At 38.7% G+C, this 25,267-nt stretch overlaps 2 pseudogenes; one reads left to right on the forward strand and one right to left on the reverse strand.

Moving 5' to 3' along the window:
* Positions 1 to 21,288: 21,288 nt before the first annotated feature.
* LOC149203137 (uncharacterized) lies at positions 21,289 to 22,772 on the reverse strand (annotated as a pseudogene).
* A 619-nt stretch (positions 22,773 to 23,391) lies between these two features.
* On the forward strand, positions 23,392 to 24,641 carry LOC149203138 (U-box domain-containing protein 13-like; annotated as a pseudogene).
* Positions 24,642 to 25,267: the final 626 nt, after the last annotated feature.

The following is a 25,267-nucleotide window of genomic DNA, read 5'->3' on the forward strand; positions in this document are numbered from 1 at the left end:
CAGAATCTCCTCGAGAGATTTCACTTGACTGACTGCAAGCCAGCACTGACTCTTTTTCTGTCTGGGGTCTGCCTTGAGGATGGAGGTGACACTCCATTAGTTTACAGTACTCTCTACCAACAACTAGTGGGGAGCTTACTGTACCTCATCCACTCCAGACCAGATCTCTCATATGCAGTAGGGGCAGTTTCTAGATACTTGCAAGAGCCGCATGAGCTAAGTGCATCCTCTGATATGTGCAAGGCACCATCACTTTCAGGATTCACTATGCAGCAGGCACTGCATTGAATCTCCTTGGCTTCACAGATTCTGATTGGGTGAGCGACAACATTGATCGCAAGTTCACCTCCGGATATTCACTCAGTCTAGGGTCTGGCCCTATCTGTTGGTGGAGTAAGAAGTAGGCGACTATTGCTCTCTCTTCAGCTGAGGCCGATTATAAAGGAGTAGTCAACATCACCATTCGGGCTCTATGGCTACAACACTTCCTCACTGAGTTGGGGGTCCAGTTCCACCAGCCCACTGTCGTCTGGTGTGACAACCAGAGCACTCTCAAATTTTGCAGGGATCTAGTATAGCGGAAACGGACGAAGCACATAGAGATCCATCTGCACTACATCAGAGACTTAGTACATGATCGAGTCATTGATTTGCAGTTCTGTCCTTCAGCAGAACGGACTGCAGACATCTTCACCAAGACATTCACTGAGCAGAAGTTTCACTCTTTGTGTGATCGTCTTGGAGTGAAGGACATAGTTGCTTAGAAACTGTCTTTTCTTCCTCTTTTCTTTTGATTACATTTTATTTTGAGGGGGGGGGGGGGGGTGTACCCATGAGGTTTTCCCTCTTTCCTCAATTTTAGTACAAGTTGCACTGTATTTTGGGTGACCTTTGGCCTTAGTTTCCAGGGCCCATTTTATATTTTTCCCCATAGTGGTGTTCAAGGGCGGTGTTGGAGGTACTACACCCCTAGGACCTTCATTACTAGCACATGTAGACACTTAGTTAGAGCATGGGACTACATGCAAGATCTTTTCTGCATGATTTACTCCCCGATTTGCTCCTCCTTTCACTCCGTAACTGGCTAGTAATTCTGCATGATTTCTTCCTGATTTGCTCCTCCTTTCACTCTGCAACTAGCTAGTTCTCTCCGGAACTGGTTGTAGGTGTTAAGTCCTCTCATTGATCACCACTATGGTGCATTACCAGTAAATGATTTAAATATTAGATGAATATACATAATTTTTTTTAGATGATCTAGAGTTGCTTTACCTCTCCTTTCGCTTTTGGAGAAAGCGTTGCACAGATAATTTCGGAACAATTTGCAGGCTTGCCCGCGAAAAAAGTTAAAAACAATACTAAAAACACAATTTTCAACCTTGAAAATCTTTTTTATAATTTTTCACATTCTGTTGAATAGTATGAACCACATTTGTCAATATAAAATATTTTACGATCTGCGTCTTACCTACGGGAAGTCTTTCAGGCTGATCAACATTGTCAGCGTTCGATGCACGCTTGGAATGCAGCGGTTTCACTATCCGTTGGATTTTGCTGATATTAATCTGAGGTCTTCTTTTCTTGCTCGAGCTCATAGAGCCGGCAAGTCTAATAATGGCTTCTGCCTGCCAGGAAAATGACGAAATAAGCCTGTGAATAATAAATTAAAGAACGCCAAGAGAACTAAAGATGCAAATGTTTCGTAAAAAAAATACGAAATTTGTTGTGAATGTATTAAATTTGTTGCTCAGATCAAAATAATACCTTCTTAGACCGCACATTGTAAACATTCACCATTCCGTTATAAAAAATAACAAATTGACCTGTGGGCTGCTGCTCGAGGGATTTTGCAAGAACTGATCTGTTGCAAATAGTGCGAAAAACACGAAGTTAGCTGCTTTTTTTTTTTTTTTTTCAGATGAAACAAGCGATATATTTATTCTGTATAGAAATTACATATGTTTCAAATTCTGCATCTCATAGGAGTATATCAGAATTATATATCCAAACTAATCTGCAAACATGCATAAAAATGAACCTTATAACCAGATCAGGATACATAAAAGATTTTATATGCTAATTCTGGGTTGTTTGTTGTATCTAGATAAATCAGCATAGCATATTCGAGCATATGTTAGGCATACATTTGTATTTTTTCACAAACATAAAGAGCAAGATGTAATGTAGAGTAGTTAATCCGCAATAAAAAAAAGAGTATGTCCCGGTGTAGTTATCTTGGTAAAGGCATAATCTCGGTCTCCAACCAAGTCTCATCCATCTTAATCTCTATGTGGAGTCCATCTAGATATTCCATGATGTCTCTTTTGGAGAGGCAGTCCGCTTCTACATTGAAGTCCTTGCTGTATGGTGGAGTGTTGGAGAGGGTTCAAAGAGTAGAGATCTATTGTAGCCAACAGTGAAGAGAGGATTTGTTGATGTTGGCGTTCCCACCAGCATAATCAATGATGACCTTTGAGTCCCCATAAATGTGGATAGTAGGAATATCTAGATAATGTATGAACTAGAGGAGTCCCCATAATGCCATGGCCTCAGCCTTCGTGTTGAAGCCCTTCATCCACAACTGCTACACTGTGATGCTCCGTCAAAAAAGCCCGTAGAGAAGGAAATCTGCGGGTCAGATTTGGGGTTTTTGTGCAGTTTGTTGGATGTACCAGCATGTATTTTGGCCTAGATTGTGCTTTGAATTTTTTCTATCACCACTACCCAACTTTCACGGTACTCATTGAAAATAATATTGTTCCTCTACCTCCAAATCTCCCAAAGAACCATGGGTGGCATGAAGCGTCTGGTGCCATGCTACGAACTCCACCATTCAAGACCGTCTGGAATATCAGAGAACAGTGAGCGCTGTAACCCAAATTAGACATCCAAGGTATTCCAAATTTTTGTAACGTCGGGGTAGCTTACGAGCAGATGCAGATTGTCCACTTCCGCTTTTCTACATAAAACGCAAAACCCAGGTCCAAACCAGTGCTTTTTTTTTATATTTTCCCAAGTCAAGTTTTTATTCCTCCAAACTAACTAGAGAAAAAGAGATTTTTTGGTAGGAATATGGGAGCTCAAAAATTTAAAAAACCAACATACCTCAACCTGGTTGGTTTCTAAACAGCATAGTCGATTGTATGTATCCGCCACCATTATATTGTTGGCCTTCATCTTGCCGCGCCATATGATCGAGTCTCTAGCCGAGTCTCTATGGATGCTATACCGCTGGAGTTGCAGACAAATCGAATCCCAGTCCACAACTGCCTATCCCTGTAGACCTAGTGCTGTAGAGGGCTTCCAGATGGGACAATTATGTTGCCAAGTCGAAATGACTTGATTCCATAAGTAAATGCCCACTACATTTAGACGGAAAACGAGAGGGTCCGAGAGAGCATTAATATCCTCTAGTCCCCAGATATAGTCCCATCCAATAGCGATGTGATGACCCATGCCTTGTCTCCATGAAATCATAGGGAAAAATAGGTGATATATCTTCATAAAATTGCGGCACACCGCTGAACCTGAGTTACAGCCAATGTGCCCCCTGTGCAACCAGACCTAAAAATCTATGTCTTTCAGATATTTATGTTTGATAATTTGACTCCAAATGCCATCACCGAAGATCCTGCGCCATAATGATTTGAGCAATAGAGCATGTCCAAAAAAATTTAAGCGCAAAATACCCCAACTGCCTTGCCGCTTCGGCATGGAGATATGATAAAGTTTAGTGAGGTGGAATTTTTGCTGCTGCCGCATACCACACCAGATAAGTGAGCAATAATCATGTTTAGTTTCTTGATGATGGATATTGGTAAATGGCATAAATGTGCCCAATACACACCCATCTGGGTAATCATAGCCTGAGTGAGGATGATATTGGTAGATGGAATAAATGTGCCCAGTACACACCCATCCCATCTGGGTAATCACGGCCTGAGTGAGGATGAATCAGCCGCCCATTGAAAGGCAACGGAATTCCCAACCCTATATTTTCCTATAAAATTTGTCAATAAGCCACTGCCAGTCACGACCCTCTAATTACAAGGCTTGTTGTGGAAACCAAGATATTTAATCCCACTAGACATGTTCTCAGAAGCAATCCCAAATAGATTTAAGCTCGCTCAGCTATCACAAAGTTAGTCTTATCATACATTTAAGCTCGCTCAGCTATCATGAATTAGAAAATATATCAAATTACAAATGTCTGGACATGAAAATACCTCAAAACCAAATCAGCTTGGTTGAGTGAAAAAGGCTCGGTAATATTTCTCTTTGTAACTCTGGTGTTTGAACCAAAACCATTGCTTATGGGAGATAATTCCATCATTTTCGCGTGACTGGATGCCTTAGAGAGTCCAGTAAAGCCCTTGGCTTCGTGATTGACATGAGCCAAATCACCTTGCTTTTCCTCTGAATGTCCGATAGACAAAAGCACCTTTTGCATCATCTGCAGTTTTATCCGTGACAAATCTTGCACTATTGCATTCATCAAAATACATACAAAATTATCGAAAACATTTTGCTAAAACAAGAACAAAAGACAAATTTAAGGAAAGACTGCATATTGCACCAGTCGATTCGAAAATAAAGTTGCGAGACAAATTCAAGGCGTTTGGAAAAGAAAGCATACATCTCGGCTTGGCTTCTTGTTTTCCGGATCCGAATTCCGAACTAGTACTGTAATTTACGCCCGGCTCGTTTGATTCAGAGTCTTTCTAAATGCGTACAAACTCGAAAGCTATAGATGCACTTGGAGACATAGCGGGCAAACTGAATTGTTCCTATAAATCACCAAAATTTCCGCTGCAACCTACCTTTTCTCAAAGATCTGATGCTCCTGGAATTAATCAAAGAGTCAAATACATGTAGATTATTTTATTTTCTGCATCTAAGTAAACTCTTCCATAATGATATTTTCTTGGTGAGAGGTGATTTCGATCTGATAAAATCACTTGAGGAAAAGAAGGGTGGCATTTTCCATCTTGACACTAACTCACACCTCTTCCACAACATTATTAACTCGATGAACATGGTGGAAATCCATATCCGCAATCAAATCCACACCTGGAACAACCACAGAGGAGGTAAACATCAAATTTCTTGTTTGTCTAATCTCTTTTTAATCTCTAAATCTTTTCTTGCTAAAAATATTTTCTTTGGGAGCTTCTATTTTACCAAGCATGGGGTCAGTTTAATGACCCATTTTCCTTGAGCTTGACATCAAATAGGCCCCAATAACATGCCATTTAGATTTGAAGGCTTATGGCTATAGGATCCTTCCTCTATGGATAAATCCAAGGAATGGTGGAAGGAAATGGAACTCCAAATCAAACACTAAAATACCTCAAATCTCAAATCAAAAGATGGCCCCGAGGAAGAGTCTACGAATATTTTCCAAGAAAAAAACTAATTAAAAGTCCAAATGGGATATATACACAATCAAATTATCCTAGAGTGTTGATCTGAAGCCTTAGCTCAACAGAAAGGATCTATCTTGGAGCAATAATAAGAAAGAAGGAAACATGAAGAACAACTCTAGAAACATAAATCATAAATCAATTTGTTAAAAGAGGGAGAGAAAATTACTAGATTCTTCCACATACTTATGCTCTAGCATCACCACCACAACCAAATATTTTCCCTTCTAGAAAACTCTAGAAAAAAAACTCACATACACAAGGACCTAGAAGGCGAGCTCAAGAATTTCTACAATAATCTCTTGAAAGAGCCCTCGACCAATAGGCTAACTTCCATTAGAAAAATAGTTCCCACGTCCATTGTCTAGTTTCCCATGATCATAATGTCGCCCTCATGATAGAAATCACCCTTAAAGATCTGGAAGAGGTGGTCATGAGTATTCCTAAAAGTAAAGCCCCCAAGCCTAATGGCTTTACTACAAAATTCTTTCAAGTCTGTTGGCCATTCCTAGGCCCATAAATTTTAGAGTTGTTGAAGAATTCAGAAAGATGAGATTTTCCCTTCCTACTCTTAATGCAACCTTCCTCACTCTTATTCGCAAGTCACATAACTATGTAGCTTATGGTTTGTATCCCTTTGTAATGTCCTCTATTAAACTATTTCAAAAATAATAGTCAACCATCTAAAATCCCTTCTACCCTCACTCATTTCAAGGAGCAATAAGGTTATGTAGAAGGGTGCCAAATCCTAGATGGCATTATTGTTGTGCATAAGCTCATCCACTCCTTGAAAATACTAAAGAAAGTGAGCATGGTTATTAATCTTGACTTCTCCAAAGCATTTGATAAACTAAGCTAGTTGTACCTTTATCACACCCTCAAAGCTTTCAGCTTCTCTCAAGACTAAACTGATTGGATTTGTTTTCTCTTCTCCTCACCTTTCTTCTCCATTCTCCTCAATTCTCCTCAATGGTTCTCCCACCAAAACCTTCAACTCTTCAAGGAGCATTAGGAAAGGATACCCTATATTTCCCTTCCTATTTGTCCTTGCAGTTGAAGGTCTTGGTAGAGTGCTTCAAGCTAGTAGAAGGAAAGGCTTATTATCTTGTATTCGCCTCAGTAATTCCATGAATCCCCCACTCACCAACAATTTATTGAAGACAGTGTTAATGGGTCAACCTTCATTCAAAGAATCTAAATCTCTAAAGCAGTGTTTGGATGAGATTTTGGAACTTCCATTAACCCCTCCAAATTGAAAATTTTCTTATTCAATATCCATTTAGGAATCCAATCCCATCTAGACAGAATGCTCATCTTCCAATGATCTTCCCTTCCCATCATCTACCTTAGTGCCCTCTCACTAACAAATACTTCAAACAATTCATTAGTAATATCTTCTTGATAAAATATCCAATAAGCTTAATAATTGGACCTTCTGAGATTTAAACATCATTGGGAACCACACGCTCCTCAAGTTTGTTCTCCAAGCTTTACCCATTTATAGAATCTCAATCTTGGTGGCCCCAAAAGGAGCACTTAAAACCATTCAAAATATCTACAAATCTTTCTTTTGGAGGGGGTGATGGGGTCGGCGTATGAGTAGATAGCGCAAGTGGGCCCTTGTGGCCTGGGACAAACTCTTCCTTCCCAAATCTTGGGGAAGCCTTATGTTTGAGACTTCGAAACTTTCAGTAAGGATGTTATGGGTGCCAAATTGTGGTGGTGTTGGATTCAAAAGGGCCAATATCTCTAGAAACTTTTATGGCATGAAAAATGCATACCTCACCACTCTATAATCCAAAAACTAAAGTTGGATCATTCAATGTCAGGATCTTCTATATGGATTCTTGCTAAAAGTAACAAATCTCTCATACAGACACATAGCTTTTGGGAAATATGAACGCACTTGTGGTAGGACTCATGAAAACAAATGCCTAAATTGGACCAGCAAGAGCATCTCAATGATCTAAAAATATTCTTGGTAGGCAATGGTTACATGCAAGTAAATCAATATTGTTTGCCTCAACATAGAAGATCTTCATGGTGTGCTCGGAAAACAATATATGATTGATCTTCAGGAATCCCCTTATGGTTATGGCAAACACTACAACATCATCTTCATCAATGCCTTATCCAAATCGCAAATGGCATTGACACACTATGTTGGGGTTATCAATCAACTGGCATATTCACTATGATGGAAGCGTACTCCTTGGCCACTAATACCATCTACGCCCCCAATGCTAACATGTGGCCCAATATTTCTCACTTCCTATGGCTATTGGCTTGGAAGAGAGCCCTGACTTGGGATAAAATCATCAGAAGGGACTACGAAGGATCCTCTATTTTCTATATGCATAGAGCCAGTCCTGAAAGTGTTGAGCATTTGTTCATTGATTGTTCATTTGTGGATCAAGTTTGGACAAAATTATATTCCTACTTAAGGAAGTAGGAAGATAGACACAACTCACTCTTGGAAACAATCTTAGCTTGGAAGCCCTTCCCTTTCAAAAGCGAAATCCTTAATAAAGCATGGTCTCTCTTCCCTGGATTCATATTTTGGTTGATTTGGAAAAAAAGAAATAGCCAAATTTTCAAGTAAAGTCCATCCTCTTCTAATTCTGTTTGGTATAATGTATCATTTAGTGTAATAGAGACCACCCTCCTCTCCTCGCGGACTGCCAACAACTAGTAGATCTCTCCATCTAAAGCACCATTCTATTCTACCTTTTAATTTTTCAACCAACATCCACCCACCCAACCTCTCTCTCTCCTCATCCCCCCTTCCCCCCCTTACTTGGTCCCCCTTTCTTCTCGGCTATATCAAATACAAATTCGACAATGCATCCAAAGTCAACCCAGGACATACAAGTTATGGAGGCATCCTTAGGGATGACAACAATAATCTATTATTTGTGGTTGTTGGCATTTTAGGCCACCCCACCAATAATGTAGTTGAATTCTATGCATAGGAAGTGGGATTGTAAATTGCCAACCAACAGGGTTTCAATAGGCTCATGGTGGAAGGAGACTCTATGTTAGTCATCTCCACCATCAAGAAAATTTTATCGAACACTTCTATTAACAAGCTACCCAAACGTTTGTGCTTGGAGAATTTCCTTCACAACAAAGCCATTCTTCTAGCTTTTAATAGATCTGTCATCCTCCTTCATGTTTTTCTCTCTAATAATAAACCTGCTAAGAATTTACCCAACTTAGCTTGCTCACAAAACAAGCTTCAACTTTCTAGACCCAAGTCAACCGTCTCCTCCTCCCCATCAATCTCCCCATGCAACTCCATGGTTCTTTCAGACTTCTCCACCTAGGCTCCTTCAAATACTTCTAACCCCCCCATTGGGTTTCCCTGCCTAAAGACCTTACAACACCCATTGGTGTATCTACTACCATATGATTGGCATTGGTTTTTGTGTGTCTTACAACAGTTCCATCAATTTTTAATGAAGTCTCTTTTAACACTTACATACTTTCAACAGGGTTACAACCTAGTTACTCAAATATTTTTTTGTTATACTTTATGTTCTAATGACTTTGGTCATACTCTTATCTATTGCAATATGTACTTAATTTCTTAAATTTGTAGTCTCTTGGATTTGTAGTCTACATTTCGTTCACTAGTCTAGTTTCCCTACTAACTAGCATTTGCACCAAATGTTGCAAAGGAAACGCCGTAAGGCATAAATTGAAGAACACAAATACAACAAAAGGATACTTTGATAAAGAATAAAAATATCTTGAACGCTCAAATCAATGCCCCATTAACTGAAACCAATTAGTAGACATATCTATCAACATTAGGATTATACACAATGACCAAGAAATTTCCCATATACAAACAGCACCTTCCACAACAACCTTTTGTCACATCCACATTTTAAAAAATGCCTTGGAACGTGATTGGAATCTCCCATATTGTCTTTTTAATTATGCAGATAAATCTTCCATATTGCTATTTTCATCATGAATATTGTTAGTTCATTGTTGTAAAGTGTTAGTTTGCTAAATTCAATACTGTAAGTTTGACAAGTGAAAAAAATTCCTCAATTAGCATAATATGCATTTTTCTCTCACCATGTATTTTTCAGTCATGCATTACAAAACTTCCATCAAAGAGCACAAGTAACAGATTAACATGTATTTTCCCTTCATTATTTTCATCACAGAGCCAAGAAATCTATAAAGTAACAAAAACATTTTGAAATAAGTTTAATATTTCAAGCCAGTGTCTAACCTATAAAGTAACAAAAACTTTTTGAAATAAATTTAATAGTTTAAGCAATTGACTAACCTAATTTAATAATTGAAAATTTCTCAAAGATGAATTATACTCCATAATAAGAGAGCCAACATTGGAGCTCATACTTTCACTAAAAGGAAAAGAAACACAACCACTTGTTAAGAAGAAATTCAAGTAATAATAATAAAACAAAAATAATAAACATTAAAGTATAAAATGGTATTTCCAACGCACAGGTATAAATATACATGCTCTATGTCCATTGTTAGATTAAATGGGTGTGGAGAAAGGGCAAGAAGCATGTTCAATTTGTTTCTAAATGAGTGGTTATCTAAGCTCGTAAACATAATAAAAAAGATATTTATTACAACAACTTCTATATGATTATTCTTTTTGAAACATAGTTAAAACCGTAAATTAACAATTTCAGAAACCTACACATGTTAGAAACAATCAAATAAGCCATGATGATTGAGTTTCCCGGTACTTAAAGTCTTTGTTGATTGAGTCCACTGAATGAGCCAAGTTCATGTTAGCTTTGGTTGAGTTGATGTAAAAATGTGTAGTGGAGTTGATATCAACTAAGGTCTAGTTGTAGAATCACCAAACTGAGTTGAAGTTGGCTTAGCTAGACATACAAGGTTAAACCAGCTGACCGATAAAGTTTGTCATAACTATAAACAGAGATTTATTCAAGCTTAGCAACAATTACTATCATCATCGGCTAATGTTTAAATACTAAATTGCAAAATGCAGTTAATGCCAAATAATGTATACATTTTTTAGGGCATTGGGCAGTAGCAACACCAGAGCTATGTTGTGGGTTTTGTATTGGGAAAATTCGTATTGTGGAATTTGGGTTTTGCATGAGTATTGTTGTTTCCAGAGAAAACGATGTTGTACATAATGGTGGAGAGATGTTGTGCAATTGTTTCAAGTTCCGTAATTTGATGATATGCACAGAATGGGTAATGCCATGAGGCCCTAAATGTTTTTGGTCAAATGAGGAGAGTGTTTCTAAGCCAAACAACTTCAGCTTTGGCACCATTGTCAAGGCCTGAGTTGGGTAATGCCATGAGGTCCTAAATGTTTTTGGTAAAATGAGGAGAGTGTTTTTAAGCCAAATAACTTCACCTTTGGCACCATTCTGGAACATCTAAAAGCTCTAAACAGCTTACCCGCCTGGTACTTAGTATGTTGTACAGGCCTGGAACTTATATTTGTGTCAACAAATGAGTATGTGGTTGAACCCACAGGTGTCTTCATCGACAAAAAGAAAGCAACTGCTCACTTGAAGGTTTGAATATTACCATTCCACAATTCAATTATAATTGATTTTTTCCTTCAAAGGTTATCCGACATGCTACTAATTAAAAATGCAATGTAGGTAAAAGTTGAGAAATGATATTTGAGGTAACTAAGGAGTTGTCACATGTAATGCCACTCCCTTTCTACATGAGCAAGGATATTTGGCAATAGCATGTCCGCTTTGGCTCTTTCTCAATTTATAAAATTGACACTGTTGACTAATATCGGCATAACCAACCCTATTCTAAGTTGAAACCTCTTTCAAATTGAGCATTCACCTCATGAAAGGTTACCTTAAAATTGCTCCATAGTTGCGACTATTCGAAATTGACAAGGTGATTAAAAAATAACATGTTTGTTTTAAGTTAATGGTTTCAATCATGAATCCATTGTGAAATTTCTCGCATTTTAGCTTCTAATTATTCAATAATGAACCCATTGTGCATTGTTCCAATTGTAGAAAATTCTAGCCCTAAGTGATTCTTTCCCTTATGATCTCAATCAAACAAATCAATTATTGAATTTAATTAATGTAGAAATTAATTTCGGACCATAGCAACAATCATACAATAGCTGGAAAAGTAAATAGGATGCATAAAACAATTTTTTTTTCTAAGTAAGACTAATTCAATTAAAAAAGGAAAAAATATAATTACACCGAGGCCCCACCTCAAACTCTATTTCTAGCTTTCATCGAAACAGTTGATACTGCCCCAGATTGGGGAAACCAGCATGAAATTGCAAAACGATTACCATATAACCCTGAACTGACATCAACAGACACCATAATATGACCTTGTGACACAGAAAAAAGGTGCAACTCAGCAACACTGGACATGACAGCAAACCAACAAAACTACTGAACTGCTAAACATACGCAAAAATATCAAGCGACTGGACCAAACCGTGATCTGCCTGAGGCCGATTTGGTTCATGGGTGGCTGCATTTGCCAGAGGGAATCACTTGTTTTGCTACTCCTTTGGAGTTTCCTCGACCACGGGACACACATACTGTTCCCAATCGTCTTCCTTTTCCTCCACATCGCTCTTCTCAGCATCGCCTGTAGGCCCCGCCATCTGCTGGGTGCCTCTTGATCGGCCAGCACACCCCACCATTAAAGCCACGACTGCAGAGCAGCCACCCGCCCGTTGAAAGTCGTCTACATGCTCATTGCATTCTGCTATGCCTAATTCCCTGGCTATCATCCTTTGAATTTTCCTCCTGACTCCTCTCTTATCCTGGGCTCTCATCCCCTGAGAATGCTCCTTAGAGCTTGTCACTTGATCACTGTCCAGCATTTCTTCTTCAGTGAAGACAACGATCACCTTGGCAGTGATAGTAGGTTTATTTAGATGGCTATGGAGCCTGAAATGGGTAGTGTGAGAGGCAGAGCCAGGACTCTGCTGGGAAATAACATAATGGAGCCCAAAATCTCTGAGCGGATCCCTTGACTCCATCCCACGCCCCCGCCTACTGCGCGTGTAGGAATAGTGTCTGAGCTGAGGTCTGGGTTGAGGGTCATCTTCCTGGTCCTGAGGAGGGGAAGGGGGAGCCGAGCTCTGCGCAGTATGAGGTCTCGCTCTGCCTCCCCGAGAACCTCCATATCGACTCCTCATTCGATGCCTTACCATCCTGGTGAGGACTGAGAGCAGATCAACGGGATATTCAGTTGGGGAGGGGGATTGATTATAGAAACAGGGTCTCTGAGCAGGATTTACAGGGCAAAGCATGGAGTGGGAGAAATGGTGGCCATTTCCAAAATCGATGCAACTAAGGTGCCAACAACGTTTCCATGTAGTTGTTTTGCTACCTGCGAGCTTTGCCTGCAGCGGACAATAGCTACGAATCAGGGGACGAACAATGGGAACAGGAGGCGCCATTCTGATATCTACTGTATCCATATCTCGGCCTAATGGGCCATTTATTTCCATCTGCATGCTGGTCAGATTTCGACTGCAGTGAGTCTGGATCCGGGCCCAATTCATCACCTGGCTGGTCCTTGCGCCGACGTTTCTAAGTGAGCCCATTAATGCTCTTTGAAAACACCCGCATCCGGGTCATAAAACAGTGTTTGCATAAAATGGTTTTTGGAAACGTTTGAGACCACTCAGAGCAATGATGGCACTACACAAAGGAAGTTTAATGCTTAGCCAGGTGGATGGGATTAAAAAAAAATTGAAAAGGCCAACTTGCAGTCCGAAAAGGGTCAAGCCCTAAAAGAGACTTGAACCTCATATCAGAATATGGTGGAGGGACGAAAGGCCTAAGAAGGTTTGCTAGATTTTTGTAAAGGCAAAGCCTTTATAAACCAATTGTATAAAATGGTTTTTGGAAATGTTTGAGACCACTCAAAGCAATGATGGGACTGCACAAAGGAATTTTGTGCAAGGAGGCTATCACATCAACCCAGGAACTTGCGTGAAAAGCAATTATATTCCCCCTCCCTTACAGTGACTATTGAGAAAGTTCCAAGAAAGTTACTATCACTATTCAAAGGAATAAGAAACTTTACTCTGTTCTTTCTTGGGTTCAAAGAAAACTGAAGAGTAACCATGACTGTCAAAAAGCAATAAATTAGATGTCACAAGATTAAAGCTAAAGATAAGACAGAAGAATACTAATATGGAATGAAATTTCAACAAAGGGACATGCCATTTTGGAAACATACCCTATAACATGACATAGGTCACAATCAAAAGCTGAAGATGGTCCATGAACCAAAATAGATTTTATATTTTTTATGCCATAACAAGGCCAAAGAACATTGATAAGCTATATACTCTCACTATTCAAAGGAAAGGGCTTAATCTCCTCCATATTTAGGTTGAAAGGACAGTTGCCACGATTGGAGGTCAGTATGAAATTGCAATGTATGGAATGTACTCCAGTACTATTTTTACCAGAAAAAATTGAATAGTACAAACAATAATACTTTATTATAATAATAGAACGAATTGAAGTATAGTAAGGTTTGAAGGTGTCAAAGCCAGTGTGAATGCTGACATGTCTAACAATGACTATTGAGACTATGACATTAGCCAGGGACTTGCACACCAAAACCCAAAACCAGTTTCTAGCCCGATAAATCTTTTGTTCATGGATGATATGTTATAAATCATATACATTTCACAACTTGCTTGACCACGGTAAGATAAGCACCGTACCCACCTAATGTATAAAAGAAGACTGATAAGCAGGAGGAGGGGCAGGCAGTCCACTGCCAAAGCGATGGTTGCTGTAATTAGTAGAGGAACTGTAAGAACCGTGCTCTAATATGTCTGATTTTGAGTCTGAGTCAGTAAAGAAAAATGCTCAAATGTAACTATGTGCTCCTTCAGCAACCATGATGTCATGGTGACTTGGGAGCTCCCTAGGCAATTTGTGAATTTCTAAATGCACAATTAATTGTTAGCAACTTGCTATCATAAATGAAATTTTATTTAATCCATGACAATAGACTATTCTTAATCTACAACATGTTGTAGGCATGTTCAACAATTTCATATGCTCTAGTGCATATCTATATGGACCAAATATGCATTTTTAGTATGCATTCTTATTCCATCTCCTGTGCTACATATGGCTGTCCAGTAATCCCCTTGGATCTTTACAGCCTTTGTACTATACCTTTAATCCTTCTACTATCATATGCATCGAACGCCAACCAATATGTCTTACTTGTATTGCCACCTTACACCTTTATGTACTTGTACACCTTTATGTACTTGTAGATAACCTTGTCTTTATTCTTATTTTTGCACAATTGTTCTCCTTTTAAGCATTTGTTAATCAAATCACTCTTGGCCACCATACATGCCCAACATATACTATGTTATGTCAATTCTTTGATATCCACTTCCTTGACCAATCGGGCCTCAAGCTTAATTTCTTTAGTCAATATTCCAACATTTTGTGATTTATCAGGTATATCTTCTTTTCTTGGCTTCATAGAGACTATTTTAGAGAGTTTGACTCTTTTTGACGTTCCTTTTACAAACTTAGCATGTATATCTTCTTTTCTTGTACCCTCAATTGGTACTTCCAACATTTTAGAGCATCTCAATTGATTCCCTTCCCATTTTAGATGGTTTGCTTTCAGATTCCATCCGGTTACAACCAGTACAAAGCATCGTAATACTTTCTTCCTCATGTACCCTCATAATTACCCTTTCAGAAATGAGTACCCTGCTTGTGTCCCCCTTAATTTGACATCCCATTCTATATTGAGACTGCACTCAACACCCTTGGAATGTTCTCAATATTCTTTACATGCATCAAGAATTCCCATTTATTTTTGTCATCCTTCTTTGAGTGCGGCAACCTACTCTAACTTGGTATCCCTATTATGGTTCCTCTTTCCACCATCTCGAATTGTCTTAGACTTTAATTAGTCCTGGAGTCCACATCTATTTATGTAATAATTCTATTTGAACTTTGTTTGTATCCTCTTGGAAGCATTATGCACATAATGCCCTGATTCATGTCACTAGTAGCACCTTTTTGAGTGAATGGACATTCATCATTCCACCCACTAAATTTCGTGTACTTGCCCCTACTCTCACCATGCACTCTAATACACAAGTGAATCTCTTGTTTTAAATTCTTTAAGCACAACCTGTTAGCCCCTGACTTGCAACTCCCTTCAGCTCTCACCTACTTGCCCATAGAGATGATGCACTCCTACATGAAGAATGCATCCCTTCCTTTATTGTAATCATACTTGCAACCATCATTGTTAATTTTACCTCCTTTGGATTTAAGATCACTGGCCATGCATATTGATGAAATTTAATCCCCTTGCCAATTTGCTCCTTGCTTCTTGTCTCTGACATGGTTGGTTGGTTACACATAGTAACCACCTGTAAAGGTAAGGATACTCACAAGTCCTTGCTTTCTGCAATCATCTTCCACACCTTTGCTGCGCATTCTCTTTAAGAGTATCAAACCTAGAAACCAAGAGCTCATAAGGGTCCTCATAACTGTCATCCTTTCATTGCTCATGAAGTGGCTGTGATACTTGGGTTTGTCTCTGTTTTTTCTATTGAAACCCAATTTATACTAACCATTGACAATGATTGTTTAGATGCATTCTATCCTTTTAATCAATACACTAACTTAAATCACCTTACCCTTGTGCCATTGAATATGGAATCAAGTCCACATCTAACTTGACCAGTTCCATCAATGGCATTTGAGAACTTGAGAGTGGACCTTCGATAAAACCCTACTTGAGTGCCCTTATAATATCTTTCTTTATTGTATCTGCACTTCAATTTTGTATTGTGCTTTTAACAATTTCTGGTAGTCATTATGCTAAATTAGACATCAAAAACTCTGCATTTTATGAAACCATGGACATTTTTACTCTTGTTGGCCAACATAAGCTTTCTTTTGATTTCCTGACAAGTTATGTTGATCAATTTCAAATTGTGGATGGACCACTAGATTTTGCAATTCATGAGATTTCTGCTGACTATTCATATGCCCAATTATTAGATGTGACCTGAAAGTTATGGCCTTCTGAAATTTGGCCTATTTTCCCAATTTTGCCTATTAATACCCCAAGCATCTACCACCAAGGCATCTTTACTAATTCGCTAAATTTTAATGACACGATTGGATGCTCCTATCCAAGAGCTTTCCGTTGACTATTTCATGCTACATTCTAAGCTCTAGGCAAGAAGTTATGCCTCCTAGAAGCGTTGGTACTTACGCCATCCCACATATCATGAAAATGGACCTTATGGACAACTACTAGAATATTATGTAAAGCATCCTTGTATCCAGCTACCAGAATAGAAAATCCTTGTGTGGTACCTCCCAGATACCAGAAAACAAATCAAGCAGAAGCTTCTTTCAATGGCGCATGTAGAATTGCTGCCAAAGGACAAACTAGATACGTGTTCAAAAAATAGACCTTAAGGCCAACTACTAGAATATTATGTAAAACATCCTTGTATCCAGCTACCAGAATAGAAAATCCTTGTGTGATACCTCCACAGCTACCAGAAAAGAAAATCAAGCAGAAGCTTTTTTCAATGGGGCATGTAGAATTGCTGCCAAAGGACAAGCTAGATATGTGTTCAACAAAATAGCAGCAAAATCTTGATGTTCAGAGGCCTGCAAAGATGAGCAGCCCAATCACACCTGTGTGAGTGCTGTTCATTTTTTCTTAAACTGGAAGAAGTTGAAACTCGCAATATGTTCTGTTATCCTCTTGCCCTCAAGTGGTTTGAACACCACAGAGCATCCACTGTAAGCAGGAACAACATAATACTCGAAACTCCAGTATGAGGTAAATTTCTTCTAACATTGGTGTTCCAAGGAGGGTTTTGTCCATTGTAATGATCATATAACACATGTGGACTCAGACTGCCCGACCCCTAAAAGGCAACAGGGAATGAGAGCTATTATCTCTGGCTGACTAGAGGGAAATGCAATTGGAAGGAGATCGATCTACAACAAAACTGACATGAGTTACCAAATCAAACAAAGCAACTCTAAGTTATCAAGATATCAAACCCACTGACAGAGGTGACATATCAAGATTCGGAAGTACTAACAGATATGCACATCAGGGGCAGGATTGAGAATCACATTGTTTCACAAAGATATACCCATTTAAAAATATAGTCACAAGGCATTATAATACGCAAGCAGAGGTATGAAGCAGTTCTCAATTTATTGTCGCCCATAAAAGGCCTGCCAGACATCGAATTCAAGAATCCAAATGCTCGTTTCTTTTTAAAAATGCAGAGAATGTTACCTCATTTTCAAGAATGACTCAGTTTTTGTAAATGCCAAACCTGGTATCGGTAGCACTCCAGAGAGCTCTATTGGAAGCAATCAAGGAAATCTTCCACAGAATCCTGCTGCATGCACCTCAGCAAAGTTTTGCAACCTCTCTTCAAACCAATAAATACGCCTTGTCCTTAAGAATCTGTGCTTCACATCCAAGCTGCATTGTCTTTTGATTTGGAAACATTTTCCATCTCATCACATTCTCACAATGCATACCATACACAGGATTACTACACATTCAAGGAAAAGATTCAAACTTGTTATAGCCATCCACTCATCCTCCACAGCCTGTATCTTTACAACGTTAATTTCTATGGGGAGAAGAAAAGACAATAGATCTGAAAAACGGAATGTGTTTAGAATGATGGAATCAAGTGTTGTTCTAGCCTTGTACATTAAGAGCAGCTACAGGATGTTCAACATTGTTGCCAAATACTATAGAATTATTACACTGACGACCATGGACAACAACTTCATGACTTCCCAGAACCACATGCATGATTTGGACATTTAATCTGAAGAAACAGAGTGAAATCCATGGTCCACATAAACTCTCAAAAGGGAGTACATAATACATATATGCAATACCTCAAACAGATGCTTTAAATCATCAAAGTGGGTATAAAAAAATGTTTCAGTATGGCATAAATTGTGTAATTTGTAGGGATTCAAGACTAATTTCCAATTGGCAGGAGGGCATATTATGAATGTAAGATGAGCAATTTTTAAGTATAAATTTATTCGGGGTACAAATAAATCTGTTGGGAACCTTACCAAGAAATCACTATTAGAGCATTGCACGCATGAGTGTTGTGCATAAGAAAACTCGTAAGTATCTTCACAGCACCACCACTGATAGCATAGGCAGGTAAGGAAATATATCAGCTGAATCACATCATTCCCTTAATATCATGAAAAAAACATTTCCACGTTCTGCCATTACAGATACGTGTTCAATTTTTCTTCTTTTTAAAAATGCAGAGAATGTTACCTCATTTTCAAGAATGACTCAGTTTTTGTAAAAGCCAAACCTGGTATCGGTAGCACTCCAGAGAGCTCTATTGGAAGCAATCAAGGAAATCTTCCACAGAATCCTGCTGCATGCACCTCAGCAAAGTTTTGCAGCCTCTCTTCAAACCAATAAATACTTACGTTTGATATCGAGTTGTTCAGAGGCCTGCAAAGATGAGCAGCCCAATCACACCTGTGTGAGTGCTGTTCATTTTTTCTTAAACTGGAAGAAGCTGAAACTCGCAATATGTTCTGTTATCCTCTTGCCCTCAAGTGGTTTGAACACCACAGAGAATGGAATGAATAAGTAGCGGTCTGCGAACTGTTCATCGATACATTTAAGAGCAAGTGCTATGCGAACTCGCGCACAATGAAGCGACTCAGAGTCATACCGAACCGCTTTACCTGCCCTTTTCTCCCGTTTTCTTATTTCAGTTTTCGATCAACGATCAAAATTCGTTCAATCGTCTAACATCACAGATCCACGGTCGACAATAGAACAGCAAGGCGGCTGGGGCAATTCCTCTCAAAGGGAAACGCCTTACGGCGTAATAAATTGTAGTAAAAATAATTTTAACTATGTTATATATTTAAAAAAAATAGGTCGATAGAATTGTTTATAATAACTTTATTTTATTTAAAAATGTATTCTTGGATTTCGTTAATATTGCATAATTATAAAAAAAAATGAATACTTATACGTTAATGGTACATAATTATAAACCAAAATATAAAATATATACTTAGATTTCTTAAATTTTACATAATTGAAAAGGGAAGTGAACTTAAAAATTAATGTTGCATGATAAACAAAATTAAAATGCGGGTAGAGTTGTAGTTGATGACAACTTTACCTTATTAAAGAAATCACCACATCAATCTATATTACATAACAAATTTCGTTAAATTCCCATGGAATTTATAATTTATAAGAGTCAGGTAGGTGAAATCTATTTCTATGCATAACAATGGTATTATGTTGCAACTTATAATATGGAATTTGATATTATTTTATTTATATAGGAAGCTCATAAACGTAGCATGGAGCTTTGTCCACGATAGCTCTATTTTATTCAAAAATAAATACTTAAGGAAATACTTGGATTACATAATTATAAACGGAGTAGTCTACCGAGGCAAAAGAATGGCCCGGTTTCCGGCGCTGCCCGGAAAAACTTCCGGCTCCGGCCACCGCCAATTCTTCCGCCCAGCTCCGCCACCCTCGTCGACCTCCGCCCAGCGCCGCCGCGAGCTCCGCCCAGCTCGATTCTGTGAACTTCCAAAGATTAAGGAAACAAGGATCCGTGGCGTAATGGTAGCGCGTCTGCTTCCAGCTCCGAAGGTTGCATGTTCGATTCACCACGTCGGGTTCAATTTTGCGAGTTCGTTCGTTTATTTTGCGTGTTCGATTCAACAGTGTTGAAGCATAGAGAAACCGGGCCATTCTCCTTTTTGAACATAGGAGAAGAAATATTCATTGTAGTTTGTTACATTGAAAGGAGCAGCAAGAAATTGTTGGTGGGGTCCGTGTGTAGAAATCTTGGAATGACTGCACTTTTAGATGGATAGAAGGCTAAGAACGAATCAATATTTTGCTTTCTCCACTCCAACCAGCGTACTTGCGTTGAAATTAGTATTGGTGGCGGAGCTGAGCGGAAGAATTGGCGGTGGCCGGAGCCGGAAGTTTTTCCGGGCAGCGCCGGAAACCGGGCCATTCTTTTGCCTCGGTAGACTACTCCATTATAAACGAATTGAAAAAGTAGGTGGGCTTATATGTTAATGTTGCATAATTATAAATGTGAATGCATAACATAATTATAAATGTGAATGCAGTTGTACGGGTTGGAGTGATATTATTTATTGGAGTCACGATTACTGTCAAAATAAAAATGTGAATGCAGTTATATTTGTTGGAGTGATATTAAACTCGTAGGTGTTAGTAAACAAACACATCGCTAAATTTAAACACATGTCACGAAACACACGAAGAATATTGACTTTCTATATCACTATTAACAGAGAGCCAACAATACTCTATGACAACTTTACCTTATTAAAAATCCCCAAATCAATCTATATTACCTAACAAATTTCGTTACCGAGATTCCCATGAACTTTTTATAGTTAGAAAATAACTAAATACTCGTGGACTTGTAAACATATTGTCAACGTACATGATGTACATTACCAACATTCTACTCTTCACGTCACATATAAGATCCCTCACGAGATACACTTTATTTTTTTGATAAAATTATGAATAATCTCTTTACAATAAATGGAAGAATAAAGAAATTGCTCAGAAGCTCCAGGCTAACAATCCGAACGATGTGAGAATGGAGGCGGTGCTTGCTTCTGCTCAGGGTGGTACTCGAGAGAAAACGCGTTCGTTCGCTCAATTTAATGTCGATGAAAACGATTTCGTTAAAAGATTAGAAAATGCCCCGTGATGCCATTAATGGTCAATACCATCCACAGACATCTGAAAATCATTGTGATGAGCAAGCCAACGAGAGGATGATCTGGTTGTCTGAATCTTTCGTGGCTTTCCAAGGCAATGTCGCCGGCTTCATCGTGGTGTGAGGAGACACTCTGTTAATTCTGTACCAAAAAAAATCATCCTTTTAATACACATTTGTCTTCTCAGTCATCTAAATTTACATTAAATAGAATTATCGTAATTGATTTAAATGCTGGATTTGTTATTCAATCTTCTGAATATACATAATTTTTAAAAATGATATAGAGTTTATTTACCTCTCCGTTCGCTTTTGGAGGAAGCGTTGCACAGATAATTTCGGGACAATTTCCAAGCCTGCGCGAAAAGAGTTAAAAAATAATGTTAAAAGCACAATTTTCAATCTTGAAAACCTTTTTATACTTTTTACATTCTGTAGAATAGTACGAAGTTCTGAACCACATTTGTCAATATAAAATATTTTACGATCCACGTCTTACCTACGCGGAGTCTTTCAGGTTGATCTTCATTGTTAGCGTTCAATGCAGGCTTATGATGCAGCGGTTTCAATATATGTTGGATTTCGCTGATATTAATCTGAGGTCTTCTTGTTTTACTCGAAATAATGGCTTCTGCCTGCCACGAAAATGACGAAATAAGCCTGCGAATATATTAAAGAACGCGAAGAGGACTAAAGATGCAAACGTTTCGTGAAAAATATATACGAAATTTGTTATGAATGTATTAAATTTGTTGCTGAAATCAATATAATACCTTCTCAGCCGGCACATTATAATCATTCACCATTCCGATACAAAAAATAACAAATTGATCTGTGGATTTCTGCTCGGGGCTTTTTGCTGGAACTGATCTGCTGCAAATAGTCCGCAAAACACAAAGTTAGCCTTATCATACATTTAAGGTCGCTCAGCTATCAAGAATTAGCAAATATATCAAATTTCAAATGATTGGACATGAAAATACCTCGAAACCGGATCAGTTTGGCTGATTGCAAAAGGCTATCTCTCTGTAACTTTGGTGCTTGAACCGAAACCGGTGCATACGAGAAATAATTCCATCATTTCCGTGTGACTGGATGCCTCAGAGCGTCCACTAAATCCCTTGGCCCGATGATTGACATGAGCCAAATCGCCTTGCTTGTCATTTGAAAGCTTGATTGACGAAAGAACCTTTTGCATCATCTGCGGTTTTATCCGTAACAGATCTTGCACTGTTACATTCATCAAAATAAATACGAAATCAGCCAAAACATTCTGCTAAAACAAGAACAGAATACAAATTTAAGGAAAAACTGCATATTGCACCAGTCGGTCTGAAAATAAAGTTGCGAGACAAATTCAAGGCGTTTGGAAAAGAAAGTATACATCTCGGCTTGGCTTGCTGTTTTCCAGGGCCGAATTGCAAACTAGTACTGCAATTTACGCATGGTCCGCTTGATTCAGAGTCCTTCTGAACGCGTACAAACCCGAAAGCTACAGATGCACTTGGCGACATAGCGGGCAAATTGAATTGTTCCTATAAATCACCAAATCAGTAAAAGCGCCGAATACATGTTGATGATAAATAATTGGCAGGGAGGGGTGGTCACTGGTGAATCTCAGGGGTTAAATTTGACGCGGTATGTCGGTATTTAGCTTTTTTTACCCGTAAAATACGTTTTAATTTCAAATCTCCACGTCATGTGTAACTTACCATTAATTTTTAAAAACGTCATGTGTAACTTGCCATTAATTTCTAAAAACGTCATATTGACGCGCATGTTTAAAAATTAAAAGTTTTTTTTTTTTTTTTTTTAAATTATATATATATATATATATATATATATATAACATTACAAGTTACATTATATATTTTTTATACTATATAATCTTCGGCAACTTGCAAGTTTACGTTTACAAGGACAGTGACCGTAGCACAGGGTTGGGCATAAGAAGTTTCAAAGAGGACCCACTTCGGCCTCACTGTAAATGCTAGGCATTTTCTTTGCAGTTGCCTTGGCATTTGCAGTCATGCTATGGACATTCGTACAGCTATATTTAAGGGGAGCAGGCCTTTATTTACCCCCTTCAGAATATAATTCGAGGCAGAGAGACCCACAAAGCAATTCATCAAAATGACAGGCGTGTTGGCTTCAATAGGCGTAAACATTGCCAGTGATCTGATAGGAAGGTTGTTGATGCAAATAAAAGACACAAGCATTGCAGCGCACAAGGTGCTGTTTGCAAAGAGGAGTTTCAGAGAGTTTTCAAGCCATTTAAACAAAATAGAGCCCATTCTATTAGAGCTGTGGCAGAGAAACATTCATGGGTCTTCAAACTCTCTAAGAGTTCCGCTGGAAGACCTACAAACACAACTGAACAATGCCTCCAAGCTCATAAACACATATACTTTAGGGAGCTGGATGTATTTGTTTCTCAAGTGCAGGATTCTGCCAGATGAAATGAAGGTAATCACTAAGGAATAGAACGGTCTTTGAATGCTCTCAGGATTGTTACTCTGGACGTTTCACTGGAGATCAAGGAGAAAACAGTTGCTCTGTGTGAGACCATGAGGAACGCGGAGTTCCAGGGGGAGGTTGGAAGCGAGTCCCTTGCAAGTGAGATTGAGAGAGAAATGAAAGAGATGCACAGTGACAGCCAACAAGTGTTGCAGTTAATTGTACAGGTGGCCAACGCCATGGGTGTGCCCACATACCAGTGCTTTCTATAGTTTAAGATTGAAGTTGTAAGAAAGAAGAAGGAAGACCTCGAGAATGAGAAACAGAGGGCCGAGGCTTACATGATTGATCAAATACAAGTATTTCTAGGTAGGTCTGGTATTGTTTCTGCTCCATTCTCTTCTCCTGATTACCAGTCTGTTGCGCCTTCGCGTTTCTGTTGCCCACTGGAGGACACAATAATGGAGGATCCAGTGAATTTGGAGTCGGGGATTACTTATGAAAGATCTGCCATCGAAAAGTGGTTTGAGAGTGGCAACACTACATGCCCTGTCAAGAAATGCGAGCTCACGACTAAGCATTTGACTCCTAACCGCAGTCTGAGGGAGCTCATACAGGAGTGGAAGGAGAACAATGCCAAATTCAGATTAGAAAATGCAGCAGAGACATTGGTCTCGCCTAGAGGAGGCGGTGACGAAGAGATAGAGGCAGTCCTCGTAGAGCTCTGTAATTTATGCCAGGAAAGGAGCTCCTTCAGTGAGATAATTCAAGAGAAAAATTTGATCCCTAGACTATTAGCATTAACATCGTTTCAATGGGAGTCAATTCAACTCAAAGCAATGGAATGCTTATGTTATCTTGCAAGACAGGACAGCAGCAAGGTAAGAACTTTTCGTGTCCGTGCTAAAATTTCAGAACATTGTTAAGGCTGGTCCTGGGATTTAGCAGTGGGTTACGGTTTCTATCAAAGTAAATCAGGTATACATAAGAGCAAGGCCCAATAAAAAAAAGGAAACCCGGGCCATCAAGCTTGTCTTGGTTACTTATTCCCCATTGCCCATGATTTTTTATTTTGTGTCATCTCTAAATTGCTTATTTTATATATATAATCATTGGAATCAAAGCTTTTTCAGCACATCGAAGACCATGCAATTTGGCCTTTCAACATTTTCTTTTCTTTGGGAAAAGAAATACCAAATTCTCTCCCCCCATTTTCAAAAGATTCAATTTATAAAACAGTAATGTCCAGTGTGGCTTTTCCCACCATGACCAAATCTTCAACGGAATTGAAAATTTCATTTTCTTTGCTTTGGGAAAAGAAATACCAAATTCTCTCCCCCCATTTTCAAAAGATTCAATTTATAAAACAGTAATGTCCAGTGTGGTTTTTTCCCACCATGATCAAATCTTCAACAGAATTGAAAATTTTTGGCTTCTCTGGAGCAGCTTTGAATTCAAAGGGTGGATTCACACCCGTGCGACTCGTAATTAAGGAAAACAGAGGTCGATTTGGTCATCCTGAGATTTTGAAACTAGTAGCCCCTGAGTCGCC

This window comes from Pinus tabuliformis, chromosome 2_1 (genome assembly GCF_031772625.1).
Source record: "Pinus tabuliformis cultivar Carrire ecotype Pingquan chromosome 2_1, CPIR1, whole genome shotgun sequence".
Classification (NCBI taxonomy): domain Eukaryota; kingdom Viridiplantae; phylum Streptophyta; class Pinopsida; order Pinales; family Pinaceae; genus Pinus; species Pinus tabuliformis.